We start from the raw sequence: 16,805 nt of genomic DNA, 5'->3' as shown, positions 1-16,805 counted from the left end.
TATCCGCCATTTCACTTGTCGAATAATAGGCTGCCATTACCAACAAGTGGTGGAAAAGGGAAAATCTAAACGTATTACACGATCCGTACGTGCAAACACGGCAATAACAGTAAACATATAAGTGAATCCGCTTTTGAAGGAAGGCAAAACACCATGATATGTACCCAGAGTTGACAGTACTATACAATAAGGCACACAAACACGACGAAAGCTAACGTAGCCTACAACACGACTCGAACCACACAACGGACTGCAGACCACCTAATGATAGGTAGAGTACTGTGATTAAGACATCATAATACCCTGCCGACACATTTAACGGAGCGCCAATGCAACGGCTCTTCTAATATCCGCAACCAAGCGTCGCACAGACCTTCCTATAAACGCATGTTTATCTCGGAAAGTATGCGTTTGCGAACCATGTTTATTGGACTTTTTTTCTTGTCTCGATGAGTACTACCATCTCTCAAAGTATTCGACAGTTTCTTTAGCCCCTTTTATGTGCGAGAGGTGTCTGCTCTGCTGGATATGTGTATATATACATTTCTGTGATAGCGTAACGGTTCCATGACATTTTCCTTGGTGCGGATGCACTAATATCATCCTAAATGCTACGAGTAGCGGATTAATGGCCGAGGAACGCTGCATTTGCAGCGTGCGATAAGTTGGAAATTTGGGTCGGTCAGTTACTATGTGCTGATGGCCGCTCACGAGAAGCGATAAATCCGGGTTTGAGTCCCGCCACTGCAGCTCCACAATGGTCCATATGGTTGGAAGTCAGCAGTTTCCCACCCACCATTTCTCTGTCATTCCTATTCCTCTGTTTCATATACAATGTCTACACTAGCCGTGTTATCACGATTGGCGTCTGTTTTGTCGAGCATGTATTTACTTCAGTGCGAAGATACTAATACTTCCAGAACTCCTACGGGAATCAATAATTTGCGAGTAGGGAGTTAATGAACAAGGGATGCTGATTGTAGCGTGCGGTGACTCGGAAATTTGGGTCGGTCAGGGACCGTTTCGGGATGGCCGAAACTGTTAAGGCAACCGTTCATGAGATGCGGTAAATCAGGGTTCAAATCGTAATCCGGCGCATCTTTTCAACTTTGCACATTGCATTTCTACAATGCTCTGTGCGCCTGTAAGTCAATAGTTTCTCACCCACCCTTTCTCTTTCCTTCCCATTCGTATATTTCATGTACTGTAATGTGTACACCACCACGTCATCACTAGTTGTGTCCTACAGAATAGACACTCCCTATGTATAGATACATGCCCATATTATTTTTTGTCAAAATATTCCTTCTAGCAGGCAACGGCCTTGCCGCAGTGGATACACCGGTTCCCGACAGATCACCGAAATTAAGCGCTGTCGGGCGTGCCCGGCACTTGGATGGGTGACCATCCGGGCCACCATGCGCTGTTGCCATTTTTTGGGTGCACTCAGCCTCGTGATGCCAATTGAGGAGCTACTCGACCGAATAGTAGCGGCTCCGATCAAAGCAAACCATCGTAACGACCGGGAGAGCGATGTGCTGATCACACGCCCCTCCTACCCGCATCCTCAGCTAAGGATGACACGGCGGTCGGGTGGTTCCGTAGGCCACTCGTGGCCTGACGACAGAGTGAGTAGTGTATTAAATGATTAACATTACAAGATGACAGGTTCATGTAAGCCATTGCAAATGTGAAATGCTCTCACGTTAATAACAGGTGTAACCGCCACAACGTTGAGCATTGTGTTGTACAGGTGCCGGATGTTAGCTTGTGGGATTGAGTTTCACGTCTGCTGCGTTTGATCCGTCAATATAGGCTGTGCATGACGCTGGAGTTGTCCTCCGATGGTGTGCCATATATACTCGACTGCCATTTAATACACTACTGGCCATTAAAATTGCTACGCCACTAAGATGACGTGCTACAAACGCGAAATTTAACCGACGGGAAAAAGATGCTGTGATATGCAAATGATTAGCTTTTCAAAGCATTCAACGATGGCGTCGGTGGCGACACCTACAACGTAGTGACATGAGGAAAGTTTCCAACCAATTTCTCATACACAAACAGCAGTTGACCGGCGTTGCCTGGTGAAACGTTGTTGTGATGCCTCGTGTAAGGAGGAGAAATGCGTACCATCACGTTTACGACTTTGATAAAGGTCGGATTGTAGCCCATCGCGATTGCGGTTTATCGTATCGCGACATTGCTGCTCGCGTTAGTCGAGATCCAATGACTGATAGCAGAATATGGAATCGGTGGGTTCAGGAGGGTAATACAGAACGCCGTGCTGGATCCCAACGGCCTCGTATCACTAGCAGTCGAGATGACAGGCATCTTATTGCATGGCTGTAACGGATCGTGCAGCCACGTCCCGATCCCTGAGTCAGCACATGGGGACGTTTCCAAGACAATAACCATCAGCACGAACAGTTCGACGACGTTTGCAGCAGCATGGACTATCAGCTCGGAGACCATGGCTGCGGTTACCCTTGACGCTGCATCACAGACAGGAGCGCCTGCGATGGTGTACTCAACGACGAACCTGGGTGCACGAATGGCAAAACGTCATTTTTTCGGATGAATCCAGGTTCTGTTTACAGTATCATGATGGTCGCATCCGTGTTTGGCGACATCGCGGTGAACGCACGTTGGAAGCGTGTATTCGTCGTCGCCATACTGGCTTATCACCCGGAGTGATGGTCTGGGGTGCCATTGGTTACACGTCTCGGTCACCTCTTGTTCGCATTGACGGCATTTTGAACAGTGGACGCTACATTTCAGATGTGTTACGACCCGGGGCTCTACCCTTCATTCGCTCCCTGCGAAACCCTACATTTCAGCAGGATAATGCACGACCGCACGTTGCAGGTCCTGTACGGGCCTTTCTGGATACAGAAAATGTTCGACTGCTGCCCTGGCCAACACATTCTCCAGATCTCTCTCAATGGTGGCCGAGCAACTGGCTCGTCACAATACGCCAGTCACTACTCTTGATGAACTGTGGTATCGTGTTGAAGCTGCATGGACAGGTGTACCTGTACGCGCCATCCAAGCTCTGTTTGACTCAATGACCAGGCGTATCAAGGCCGTTATTACGGCCAGAGGTGGTTGTTCTGGGTACTGATTTCTCAGAATCTATGCACCCAAATTGCGTGAAAATGAAATCACATGTCAGTTCTAGTATAATATATTTTTCCAATGAATACCCGTTTATCATCTGCATTTGTTCTTGGTATAGCAATTTTAATGGCCAGTAGTGTATTACCTCGTGCTTTTTTCTACTTTCTGCTTTTCTATAAAATTACCGGCGTGGTATGAACTGCTCGGGTTGGTAGTAGCATCTCGCATCATTTGTAGCTCTCTTTAGTACTAATGAGGAAAATTTGCTGCGGAATTCTGAATTAATAGCGAGTAAAACTGCCTCATGGACGAAATATTCTTTAAGCTAAGCCACAAATGAAGGAGTAACGAAGTCATACAGACGCAGTAGTGTCTGCTAGGAACATCTACCGAGTGAACTTAATGTACTGCACTTGTCGACAACAGAGAATTAGGATTGCTACTTGAGTTCTGTATAACACTTTTACATTGGTAACAGAAATGATGAAAATCGAATTATAACAAACTTACTTTCCATATATAAGTAACACAAAGATCTAATTATTGATCAACACCACATCTGCGGTTCACATACCTATGTCGCCTTACGAAACTACAGCATAAATCTACATTAACAGATCTGAAGATGTTTCGGGAAATTCCCTATTAATCAAATGGATCGAGAAATATCTTACGAATATCCATCTACTTCGAATAACTTTCATTACGACACTCATAGACTGCATATGATTATCTACTGTGTGCTACTTTGCCCAATCTAACAGGAATGTCGCTGATAATCTGTATCTGCCCTGTCATTTAAAATCTAAATTCGCTAACAAGTCGAGACCATTGACAGCGTTCCATCGGCAGTGAGTAAGTTTTGTTAACTGAAATTAGTGCAGACACAAAAATTTTAAAAATCGAATGGAGTAGTAGTTAGATGTTGATATTTATCTACATACATTACAACAGTATCACGTTTGTTTCGTAACTTCTCATTTCAAAGCTATCAGCTTAGTTAAGCCAGTGCCAACGATCCTCTCTTGTCTCCGCAGAGTCTAATTTTCGTATTCGATCGAACATTCTATGAGGCATGTCTTTTGTGATATTCAGACAATTGTTTATTTACTCGAAAAAATTCTGAAGTTACTCACAGAACAGATACAATTGGAGGTACGTTTTACGGGACTTCGCTGCATTGAGTGTGTGGTCCCGTTGCATGTTACACGAGATATCTGCTGATAGCTGTCCTTTCCAAGCCTAGGGCCAGCACGTAGTGCGACACACCGTCTGGAGACTGCACTTCTTGCACATCATGCAAACTCATATTACCTACATTAAGCAAATGGCCGATTACTTTGCGCTCATGGCTAATTCACGAGGTGTCACAAAGACTACTAATCTGACTAAATTTAGTTGCTGAAATAAAATTCATCGCTTTCATTTTGATATACTATAAAGCCATTCTGCAATGTCGCTACAGCAAAATCTATCTTTAAAACAATCAAGTCTAGTGCAACACCCAAAAACTCTTTTTTTCTTATCCTATAAGAAATAGACAATGAAATATCCTTACGTTTAATTCAGATGAAGCACCACTATATCCCCTGTCGATAACACTCATTACTTCGTATGAATTACAGATCATAAGAACGATATTTTTTTAATCTGTTCTGACTGTATATCGTTTTCTTCAAGGTATTTCATAATGTTCGAACACAGTCTGTCTTCCAAATCCTTTCTGTACATTGATGACAGTGATGTAGATCTCCTTTCTTGTGCACTGGTGTAACATGACAACTCTCAGGTCTTTAAGTACAGATCTTCTGCTGTGCAAAGGTGGTTGTATATGATTATAAAACATGGACGTATTTCATCAGCATACTCTGGGAGAAACCTAACTGGTATACGATCTGGACCCGAAAACTTGTCACTATTAAGCAATAACGGGTTTACACTTCAGATTTTCATCTCCTGCCAGATAAGCAGTAAGAAATTCTCTGTTGTGACTGGAGAAGAGAATACATATGTAACGACCTTAACAAGAACTCTGTTCCCTATCTGAGGTGTGGGGTTGATCTGTTATTCTGTTATTCTGCGCAACGGATTAATCTGAGATGTACCCTTTACCCTGTGGCTCCTGCAAGATGCAATTTCCACCCCCACACTACCACAGAAGTCAGACAGGAGCTCCTAACGTTCTAAAGGGAAATGCCTGAAAAACTTTCAGCAATAAATATCTTCTGGAGTCGTCCGCTGTAAGGAAATGACACAAAAATTCACAAAATTTCTTACGTAACTAGTGGGATACTTGTGTGCTGGAGTAGCGCTAGTTAGTGTAAGAAAAACATGAAACTAACGAAAGTTATTATTTATTTTGCAAAAATATCACAATGGCAGTTTTAGTTATGAATTGAACAAGTTATATCCTGATTCTTTTCGAAACGTGAAGTAACCTCTCAAGGATAGGATTCGCTAATGAAATTTCTATGCAAAGATGGTTGTTGACTTGGCAGAATGGCTGAGAGGCGCGCCTACTCAACTTGAATAATTATCCTTCAGAATGTTGCTAGGTACGGTCGAGGCTGTCGCGTGTGAAATGCAGTGAAGTGTACTGTTGTGGAGGAAATATGGGGCTCGCAATAGCTGTAGCGCACAATACCATAAGCTGCGATGACTGCTGTCTGCGCCGCTCGCTGCTGACAAATAAAATGACTCTCGTTCTATCTGGATTGACCTTCACCAATCAAACTCTCCCTATGCCTTGATGAAGTCAAGGATTCCTATTCGCCCCAAGTCTAAATATTGGCGTGGTACACCGATCAGATAACCAGTCCACCGCGATGCCACTCAGAATTCGCTCGCAGGCGTTTAACTATAACTCTGTGCGTTCACACCGCACAATAAGTGTGTCGGCCAACACAGTGAGCAACACTTAACTGCAAGGACTCAATATAGAGTAGCACTTCGATTCGCTCTCGACAGAGGTGCTCTCCCAGTGAAGTACTGAGGAGAGATTTGTTCCTCGTTCGAAGAGCGACAATGGAACGGCGCCTCTCCATGCCAGACGTGAAGGGGTATATCTTTCGGTCTCTTCCATTATTCCTTCAGCTCAAGGCGTCAGAAATATCATCTGCCAATCAGCATTGCTTTTCTAAAACGGGAGAACGACGTTTTGTTTAAGGCGACCAATCCGGAAACCTGTAGCATTGGCGTTTGGCGTTTGCTGTCTCCCTGTGAAAATCTCTGAAACTGCATGCTATGTGTAAAGAATGCGTAGCCTGGCCGCTCCCACACAATGTAGCAGAATTTGCTTTTAAGCCAAACACTGGGTTGTTCCCCCTTTTCACTTGGGTCCACGCTGTCTGCTACACGGGTGGTCACCGGCCGACATAGGCTCCGTCATCCTCTGAAGGGTCCGGCATCCCGTTGCGGGGTTTCTCTCCCGAACTAAAAGCTTCTGCGACCATTGTTTGGAATGTATGTGTGTACGCCAGCCTCGAGTATTTCAACCACGGTGTGCTTGCTTGTTAATTGCGTATTGTTTACATGAATTCATACAACATTGACTTTATCTTATCGAGTTTGGGTTCGAATGATGCGTCTTGATGTGCGGAATATGATTGTGAGGGCGGAGTATCTAAGCAATGAAGATCAGGAGACCACGACGTCTTCCATACCTCCCTCCTTCTGACAAAATTTTTGTCTGGGGTTTGTCAATGCCGAGGAAAACATTGACAAAGTCAGGCAAAAATTGTTCTTTTTTTTCCAATAAACTTTTCTCAGCCATTCTTAAGAATTTTTTCTAATGATTTCTTTATAGCTATTGTTCCTATTTTTTTCAAAATTACAGTTTATGTTTTGTTGTTAGGCAAATATAGGCTTTACAAAGGTTGTTATTCTTTGTCATTGCCAGTACGTGTCTCTGTCTTTTTCATTTCCTAAAATTTGTTTTTACAATATTAATTTTTCTAAACTTGTAAGTGTACAGTGTATCATGTTTTAGTGTGGTTATATCTATTCTTTAGTTAAGCGTGCGTAAATGTTTGCAAAAGCTCTGTTGTGTTACTTTGTTTTATTTATTTAGGCATTATCTTTTTCATTATGTGTCATTTTTTTTGTAAGAATGAAGAAGCGTTTCCTCTTAATTCTATCCTCGGTTTTAATATTATTACCCCAAAAAGGTGTCTTTGAATGTTACTTAAAGAAGAAAGATCCTGCACAAATCCTTTTCTATTTTTACATATAAAAGAAATAAATAGACTTTCCATGAGTTTGTGAGATTATATAACTATACTAACTAAGTTTCTTTACAAAAGGTTTAAGGTATCTATAAATTGTGGACTTTACATATGTAATAAAAATAATTACTTTTACAAGAAAGGGAAAAGGTACTTTTACAAATATATCATTTTCTGAACCCTACATTTGTGTTTTGTGATTTTTTTTCATTTGCTGCGTCAGATCTGTGCTCTATGATCCCCACTGAAATGCTGGAGGGCATTGACTCGTTTGTATGGGTGTCACAAATCATGAGAGAAGCACTCTAGCATGCGATTCCGGGTCTTACTTGTTGACATTGTCATCATGGAGTGGTACTTTTAACCGATGATGATGACTGTGGTTTACTGCATAAACAGTGATATCTTGGTACTCCTTTGCTGTCACACCTGGGACGGTGTGGCAGTTCGATGATTGTAGTTGACTACCGACGATCGTCACCCAATATTGTGCTGTGACGTCTTGGTACTTTACATCTGGTTCGGAAATGGCAATTTGATGATGTGGTAGGGAGAATACTGTTCATTTTACTGAATCTATTTCTAGATAATGTTGGTTGGTACTACTTAATATTCCGTTTGCCGTTCACTTGTATTTGTTTGACGATTCAAGGTTTATTTTTGGAGAGGTGGTTGTAGTAGTTGCTATGCCTCAAAGTTCATGGAAAGACATTTGTAGCAATTTGCTTTGTAGGATAGGAAAGAAAGTTATCTTGCTGTCTTCTGCCCTTCTTCATCTTGCATCTTCTGTTCTTCTCTCCTTTCTTGCATTCTTCTGTTCTTTTTGGGCTAGGAATATGTGAATTTTAGTGTAGGAGTGATATAGGATTTGTAGGATCTGACTGCCTTTACAACTGTTACTTGATGAGTTTGTAGATCTTAGTAATTTCTTGTACCCTCATTGTCGTCTCGTCATATTGTGATTCTCCCCACACTCTTGTGTTGTGTACCAGTGTCGTGACATATGAAATGTCCATGCTGCGTGTTGTCCTCCTGAAGTCCACCCTGGTTACGACCTGCATTTCCAGTGTGGCGTTGGTCTTCATGTTGTTGCTATTGCCCTAAGTGCTTTCTCAGCATGTCTGTACCCTCTCCGTCGCTATCTCGAAGCATCTGGTGTTAAGCGAGCTGGTGATTGGTGTTGGTGGCGATGTCCCTCTGATGCGCAGAAATATTTACAATTTTTGTTTTACATATATTTGTTATTTACAAAAAAAAACTCTGATTTTATATAATGCAAAAATTTTCTGATAGTGGCAAAAATTATTGTGTATATATATGATATCTTTTCTTTATTCTAATTATGTCTACCACTTCTTCATTCTTTTAATTGTTGTGTACCGTTTATTGTTTGTGTGCATGTTGTAGTGTACTTGATACTACAAGATATTGTTAGTGTGTATTGTGTCTCTTTTTTCTTTTAATTAATGTGTTATTTTGTTGATTCTTAATTTATTTTTTGATTTAGTGGTTAGTACACGATTAGCGATTGCCCCTCTGTCTGTTTCCCTTTCTTCTCTTTTACCATTTCTTTCATTCACATTCTTTTAGGTGGCTCACGTGGTAGATGCCAATACTTTCTCCTGTTTTTGGATTCGTTAGCTCTACGGCATTTTCGTGAGCGATCCTGGAAATTATCATTGGCCCTTTATTGATTGCAAAAAATTTTCTGCATTTATTTTGACTTATGTGAAAGGTAATGAGTTTTTACGAATACCTTTTGGCCCAGTGTGAAGCGTTTCTTTGTGGCAGATTTGTCTTGAGTGATTTTACATCTCATTGCTGCTGAACGAATGTTTTGTAGGGCAGAAGCGACGATTTGTCTATGTTGCTTTCGGGGAATAACTGGAAATTTAATGATTTCTTTTATTTTTTCTGGTGGATCTATATTCTTTAATACTGTAATTGGTGGATAAGTCGTGGTACTATGTGGTGTCTCATTAATTACCTCTTAGAAGTCTCGTAGATATAGGTCCCAAGTACGATGGTTCTTTCTACAAAACAGCCTACAAAATGTTCCCAAATCTTTCATGGTACGTGCTGCCGGATTTCCACTTGGTTTATATTTGGAAATAAAGGTGGGTTTGATTTTTAATTTGTTTAATGTGTTTTTCCAATGCACTGATCTGCATTGGGGCCCATTATCTGAGATGATCCTTTTCACTCTCCCAACTTGTTTTATAAAGTCATTTTGAAATGCTTTACTAATTATAAATCCTGTGGCTTTCTTTAAGGGTGGAAGTGTAATGTATTTTGATGCTAGTTCAATTACAACAAATATGTAGGTGAAGCCTTTCCTTGTTCGTGGAATTGGACCATAAATATCGGTTGCAGCAACCTGTCTTAATTTATCAGGGATAATTGGAACCATTGGGGGTCTGGTCTGACATGTCACATGTTTTGACTGTATGCATTTTTTACAACTTTTAAGAACGCGTCGAATACAGTCACCCATGTTGTATACATTATATGTCTTTTGTGTTCGTGGCGTCTGTGTTTTGTTTTTATCTAGCTTACTCTGCTTTGTTTTATTGCGTTCATTTACTTGCTTCTCGTCAAATATATTGCTAAGTCCGGTTAACAATTCTTCATCGCTTAATTCTTTAATACACGGAAGTGGTGGCAGTTCATCCTCGCTTTCAGAATTTTCCCATTCTACGCTGTTTTCCCAGACTATGTAGCGTAATTAAAGTGTATCTGGTGCTGACTCTTTATCGGAATTTTTCGTATGTCGCCGTTTCTCTGAATTTTGGCTATTTGCAGTTTTTTATAATTTTGATCTAGCTACTTCCAAAACATGAATGTCCTTTTTTGAGTGTTCTAATGAATGGGCGTTAGTTTGCCTAACCTCTTCCGGATTTTCCCGTCAATTTTTACGTTTTTCAGGATTTGGTGGCCTAATTTCTACTTCTGGTTTCCCTTTGCTGTGTTGTTCTTGTCTTTGTGGACCACAATTTCCTCGGTAATTATTCGCGCTCTGGTCTCGCCAGTTGCTGTTTCTAACATCGTGACCTCTTTCAAAGTACCCTTGACCGTTGGCATTTTGATTCCTAAATCCATAACCGCCACTGTATGAGTGTCCATTACTGTTCCTATTTCCGTACCAATTATTCTGGTTATCGTTTCTATGCCAATTGTCTCCATTGTGCCACTGTCCTTGTCTGTTAAATTGCCTGACATTATTGGTGTTAGGATTACGATTATTATTATTATTATTGGAATATTCGTTTCTAGTCCTCTCCTTTTGCTGTTCCCTTTCCTTTATTTTTTCTTTCACCTCGTCTTCTTTAAACATAAATTCAAGTTCCCTTAAAACCTCTTTGAATTCTTCGGTATTTTCATTTTTTCCTACTGTTACCTGTTGATACTTTACCGGTAATTTCATTTTACACAGACGTATCAGCTCTCCGTTATTGTATGGTTTGTCTAGGCATTGATTCTTTTGTCCATTGTATCAAAGAATTTTACCACGCTTTTCTCTCCTGAGTTTTCATATGGTGTCATCTGAAGTAACTCGTATTTAATTTTGTTTCGCGCCTCCTTGGACCAATATGTTTCGAGAAATGCTGTTCTGAACTATAGGTAAGATGTACAGGTAGCCACGATCTTTTGCATCACCTCTGCTACTGTCCCTGACATGTGTGCACAAATGAAGTCAAGTTTGTGAGCTACGCTCCAGTGGTTTGGTAAGCCTACTTGAAACTGGTCGATGAATGTGCGTTCATGCAAGCTACCGCCTTCTTCCTTGAAATGTTGAAATTTTCTAACTGTAAGGAAGTGGCCTGTATCATTTCTACTCATAAATCCGGTTTGTGGCTGATTCATGGACTCAAATAATCTGCCATTGCTTGTGTCGTCGTGTTTATTCTCTGGTAATCTACTGCCTGTCTGCCTATTCTCAATTTCCTGACTCATATCCGCGTCATATCGTGTCATTGGTGAACAAAAGTGTTGTTCGTGTGTTTCTACTCTCGTCGTTCGTGGTATAGTACCTGTGCTGCTATTATGTTGTGTCATTGGATTTACTGGTTCAGTTACCTGTCTTTCGATTGCTATCGGCTGAATGTTTTTCTGGGTACTGTGCCTGGTCCTGTGGCATGTCATGTATTACTTTAATCGGGGTTTTCTGTTTCGATTTCTGCGCGAGTGTTACGTCTAGCCTTGGTTCTACTTGAACTTTCTTAGACGGCTAGTGTTCGTGTACTGAATTAATGCTTGACGCGTCATTTGTTTCGCTGCAGGTGTAATCGGTCTCGATCTTTTCTTAGATAGTTTGTATCTATTCTGTTCGAAGCTTTTCAAACTGATCTTTGTTTTTAAGTTCTATTTTATTAATCCACTGATCATACTTTTTCAGTGCGACCTTTGCGACCTTGCTTTGAATTGCTTGTTCTTCCGAAAATTGTATTGCTGTTCGAGTCGCTTTTTTCGTAAAACGTTCCATCTTTTTGTCAACGTTTACGATGTCCAATTGGACCTTGTCCACGTCAGTGCGTAATTGCTGCTGACCTTGTGTTAGTACCTGAATTCTTTCTCTAGATTCTTTCACGTCTTTGTTTATCTGAGTGATCTGACTATCAATTCTGGCGATCCCTTCTTCCATCTGGATTTTAACCTGTTGAATCTGTGTCTTAATAGCCTGACTGTCCTGTTTCTATTCCTGATTATCCTGTTTCAATTCCTGATACTGTATTTTGTTTCGTCACACTAGCGTTCATTTTTTGTAACATCTCCATGATCGCGTCCTGTCCTGTAACACTACCTTCTGCTGAACTATTTATTCTCGATCTATTGTTTTCTACTCGGTCAGTTACGTCGTTTACTGGGCTGTGCTGTGGCGTTTCTAAGTTTGATAACTCCAATAACCCGTGCTGTCTGTGTTGAGGACTAGTTGCGTTCGTCGTTGAACCATTACGTGGCGCAAACAACTCCGCATTCTGCCCTCTCTGTTGTGTATGTCTTGTGTTTGCAGGTACTGTTGCGTCTGTTACGGAACCTTTTCGTGGCGCTCGTAACTCTGCAAAATTCTGTGTCTGCTGTTGGGGCATATTTAGAATGTGTACAATAGGTTCGACGTATTCTAAATGTTTCCCCTCGTCCTCACTGTCTACTTCTCTTTGAACGTTAGCTAACTGCCGGTTCATTGACTGTATTGACGCGTATTCTGTCCCTGAATATGCGGCAAACAAACGAGTTTCCTGTGCTCGTTTCGCTTCTAATCTTTGCCATTTCCTACGTGGGCTGTCTATTTCTGTCTCAGAATGTGCCCTACCTGGAATTTCATATTCGGGAAATTCGATGGTCTCATCCCTTCGATTCCCATCTGTCTGATCTGTCTCAATTTTATCCCAGTCTAACTGAGCCTGCTGATTCTGCAGCTCCCCGACTGTCCTATTCTCTGATTCACCGTCTGTCCTATTTTCAGGTTCACCTTCTGTCCTATTCTCAATAAGCTCGTTTACTTGCTGTCTATCTGGTTGATTCTCCCCCATCTTGTGTACTTGCTGTCTCTCACGTAACCTTTTGGCTTGTGCTCTCGTTAACACGGAAATTCTTTCAACACACCACAACCCTATCTACAAAACTGTATGACCACTTACCAGTTGGTTGAACCAACAACAACAACAACAACAACGTCGTGACTTCTCGGCTAATGTTCTATCTGCTCTGCTACAGTCTCCAATCTCTACCTGTGCGCTTGCAAAGGGAGAAAAATGTTATTTCTTAATTCTAATTTATATGACACACTGCGTCCCTGCGTCACTCTGCGTCTGTGCCTATCACCTGAAAATTCTATGCCCTAACAGTTATACAAAAATAGTAAAAAAAAATGCAAAATTTTCCAACACAATAACACACGCCCTTTTCCCTACAATTCTGCTTTCTTCACTACCTGTATCTATTCTGATCAAAATCTTTGCAAATAGCTATTTAATACATGAAAGAAAGTTATTCAAAGTGCTACTGCTGCGACCTGCTGTACCTAACTATCCTGACACTTTCCTATCCTGGTAGCTTACCTATTTTACCTTTCCTGGCAGGGTCGCGATTTTCTGAGGTGTGAGGTTGATCTGTTATTCTGTTATTCTGCGCAACAGATTAATTTGAGATGAACCCTTTACCCTGTGTCTCCTGCAAGATGCAATTTCCACACCCACACTACTACAGAAGTCAGACAGACGCTCCTAACGTTCTAAAGAGAAAAGCCTGAAAAACTTTCAGCAATAAATATCTTCTGGAGTCGTCCGATGTACGGAAATGACACAAAAATTCGCAAAATTTCTTACGTAACTAGTGGGATACTTGGGTACTGGAGTAGTGCTAGTTAGTGTAAGAAAAACATGAAACTAACGAAAGTTATTATTTATTTTGCAAAAATTCTGAGAAATCACAATGGCACTTTTAGTTACAAATTGAACAAGTTACATCCTGGTTCTTTTCGCAATGGCCTCGTGATGACTGGCTGTTGTGTTACCGCGATACAAATGGGCATATTTTACTTCGATGGTATACGGGCTACTAAGATTGCCACTAAGCCAACAGGAAGTAGAAAAGGAGTTAAGTATTTTAAAACAAGTGACCGTAGCGAACGGATATACGTGTAAGCAGGTGATGAATATTTATAGGAAGATAAAGAAGAGGCAAATGGAAGAAAATAGAAGGAAGTCAAGTAGCAGTTAAGAGGAACAACAAGAAAACATATGTAGCTCTCACTTACAATGGAAGAATTACAGACAAAATTGAAAGATGCTTTCGTTCAAAAATGGTTCAAATGGCTCTGAGCACTATGGGACTTAACATCGGTGGTCATCAGTCCCCTAGAACTTAGAACTACTTAAACCTAACTAACCTAAGGACATCACATACATCCATGCCCGAGGCAGGATTCGAACCTGCGACCGTAGCAGTCGCGCGGGATGCTTTCGTAAATCCGACTTTAAAATAGGATTCTGAACAAATAACACCTTAAAATTGAAGCTCCGGCATAGAATATGTAATAGTAGGAATAAATTTCAGGATTCGGGTGTATATAAGATCAAATGTAATGACTGCTGTAAACAATATATAGGGCAGACTGGTAGGAACTTTGGAACCAGATTCAGGGAGCACACCTACTCTCAAAACAAAACAGCTTTTGGGGCGCATGTGGCTGCGACAAAGCACTCTGTCACGAACATTGAACACAATTTAGACATCCTGCATAGAGCTCATAAGGGACGGTTTCTTAACATTTTGGAAGAGATTGAAATATACACCCACAAAAATAAAGATCCGGATTTAATCCTCAACGAGCAAAGCGAATTCAATCATAACGCCTATTTTAGCATTTATGACGACCCACTAAGATGACAACTGTTGCGTGTGGAGATCCAGGCCGAGGGATGAGAGATGGTGCGCGGTGGAGAAGCCGGAAGACGCGTGCAGGGCCTGGTGTCGTTGACGGGCCCCTCCTGTGCGGCCCTCTTGCCCGCGGCGACGGACATCAGACGACCGAGCGGACCGCGGCACAACACCGAAATGGCGGGAACCACGGAAGCAGACCGTAGAGGAAAACAAGTTCACACCAGCACCGTAGATATATAAATCGCCCTATGCTTTTTGGATCGTATAAAAATGATAATTTTACTGTTTTTTTTAATTTTGACGAGTACAGATTTTAACCTTGACATCTACATATTTTAATTAAGTATTTTTAATATAAAAAAGATCTACTGAATACAGTATGTGCAAATGGAATGTAACAAATGTACCAGATGCCACCTGTCGGTAATAGTGTTATAATTAAAATAAATGACGTGCACTCTGCCAACCAATTTTATGTGACGTAGCATGTGAAAGTTGCTGGATTTGGACGGGTTACTCCTGTAACTGAAATATCAGGTACGTTCTGGTACATTTGATGTTGATTAGATAGGATGAAAAAGATTTGCTTCCGTGAAATAGTAAATTAGTATCATTATTTTTACAGATCTGAAGATGGTTCTGAATGAACCGAAACCAGTCATATGAATAAAAAAAATTTGCAATCAAGACGGATTTCAAGTAACATTATAAGCAGCTCATTGTGCAGTTCACACTAATGCCTCTGGAGCAGTTAATGTCTCTTCTTCTCCCCTTCTTAGGAAAGGAAACCATACACGATCTTTTTTCCACTCTGTGGATGTTTCAATCCTTTCACAACAGTTGCTCATACCGTCCGTAATTTTTTTCTTCAAATGGTGTCCAGTGTTTAACAATTCCACAAGAATATTTCCATGACGGGGTGATCCGCCATTCTTCACCTTAGCTAACGCGCTGTTCGCCTAGTCTATAGTAACAGTCGTAACTTGAACGGTTTCTTCGGCCTTACCATCTTCGTCTTTTGTGTACTGAAGTCAGTCTTCAATTAAAAGAGCTGTATAATGCTTTTTTTCTTTATACTTGTAAATGTCCGCCACACTTCTGGAGTTGGTGATCCAACAATTAAAATCTCAATGTGAACGCGTGACGTTATTTTTATATAAATCGCCAGGTTCCCTTTGGCACGAGCCATCGTTAAAAAGCGCCTGCCCCTGTACCAGTCAGCTGAGCACTGTTACTATGTGAATGCCCCTTTTGATTTAATTATTATTCAGCTAGATATCTACGCTATGATAATGTCACAGTATATGTGTGCAAAACACGAAATTGCAGAAAGAAGGAAAAACAGAATAATAAAGTATGGGGCTATAGTGTTATAGTATGGCGTAACACGAAAAACATAATAATAATAATAGCAATAACACTAATAATAACAATAATTAGTATGACCACCGCCTATGTTCTACGTTAAAGTGCAATAACCACTCACAGACGGCAGATGGCAACACTAGCAGTGGAGGGTATGCAAAGCCTGTCGGTGGGACGCGGAAAACGAAGCAATCGTTGTAATGCGGAAAGGGAGCGATTTATCTGGCGTCCAAAAGGGCTTGATCATTGGCTTTCGTGTCAGAGGTAGAAATATTTCCGAAAGGCTAAGTTTGTAAAGTATTCACGTGCCGCCTTGCATAAAATATTACGAGCATGGAAAAATGGCGCTGTCCAAAACCAGCGCCATGCCAACTGAGATGCACCACGGGCCATAGATGGAAGGGGTGAATGACAGCTGCGGAGATGTGTACGGGCAAACAAACGTGCAATTGTTCAGCAACTGACCACCAGATGAACCAAGGGCTACCATCTAGCAGTGTCTCCTCAACGACTGTTCAGCGAACGTTGCTGCATAAGGACCTCCACAGCCAGGGCCTGGTCATATTCTCATGCTGACTGCTGTTATCAGTACAAAAGCTGGAATTTACAAGTCAATGAGCGTCCTCTGAGTGTCGGCAGGTGCCCTTTCCAGATGAATCACGTTTTATGCTCCACTGCATAGGTGGCCTTTGCCCTGTTCGGCGTGAAACA

The 16,805-nt window shown here is 41.4% G+C and overlaps 1 protein-coding gene and 1 pseudogene across 1 annotated transcript in view; both read left to right on the top strand.

Moving 5' to 3' along the window:
• LOC126470624 (organic cation transporter protein) overlaps window positions 1-16,805 on the top strand; it is a 652,913-nt gene that overhangs the window by 497,592 nt on the left and 138,516 nt on the right. The gene's annotated exons all lie outside the window — the stretch shown is intronic.
• On the top strand, window positions 1,315-1,432 carry LOC126472342 (5S ribosomal RNA; annotated as a pseudogene).

This window comes from Schistocerca serialis, chromosome 3 (assembly GCF_023864345.2).
Source record: "Schistocerca serialis cubense isolate TAMUIC-IGC-003099 chromosome 3, iqSchSeri2.2, whole genome shotgun sequence".
NCBI lineage: Eukaryota > Metazoa > Arthropoda > Insecta > Orthoptera > Acrididae > Schistocerca > Schistocerca serialis.
Note: the sequence above shows the minus strand (reverse complement) of the source record. Positions and strands in the feature narration are given on the sequence as shown.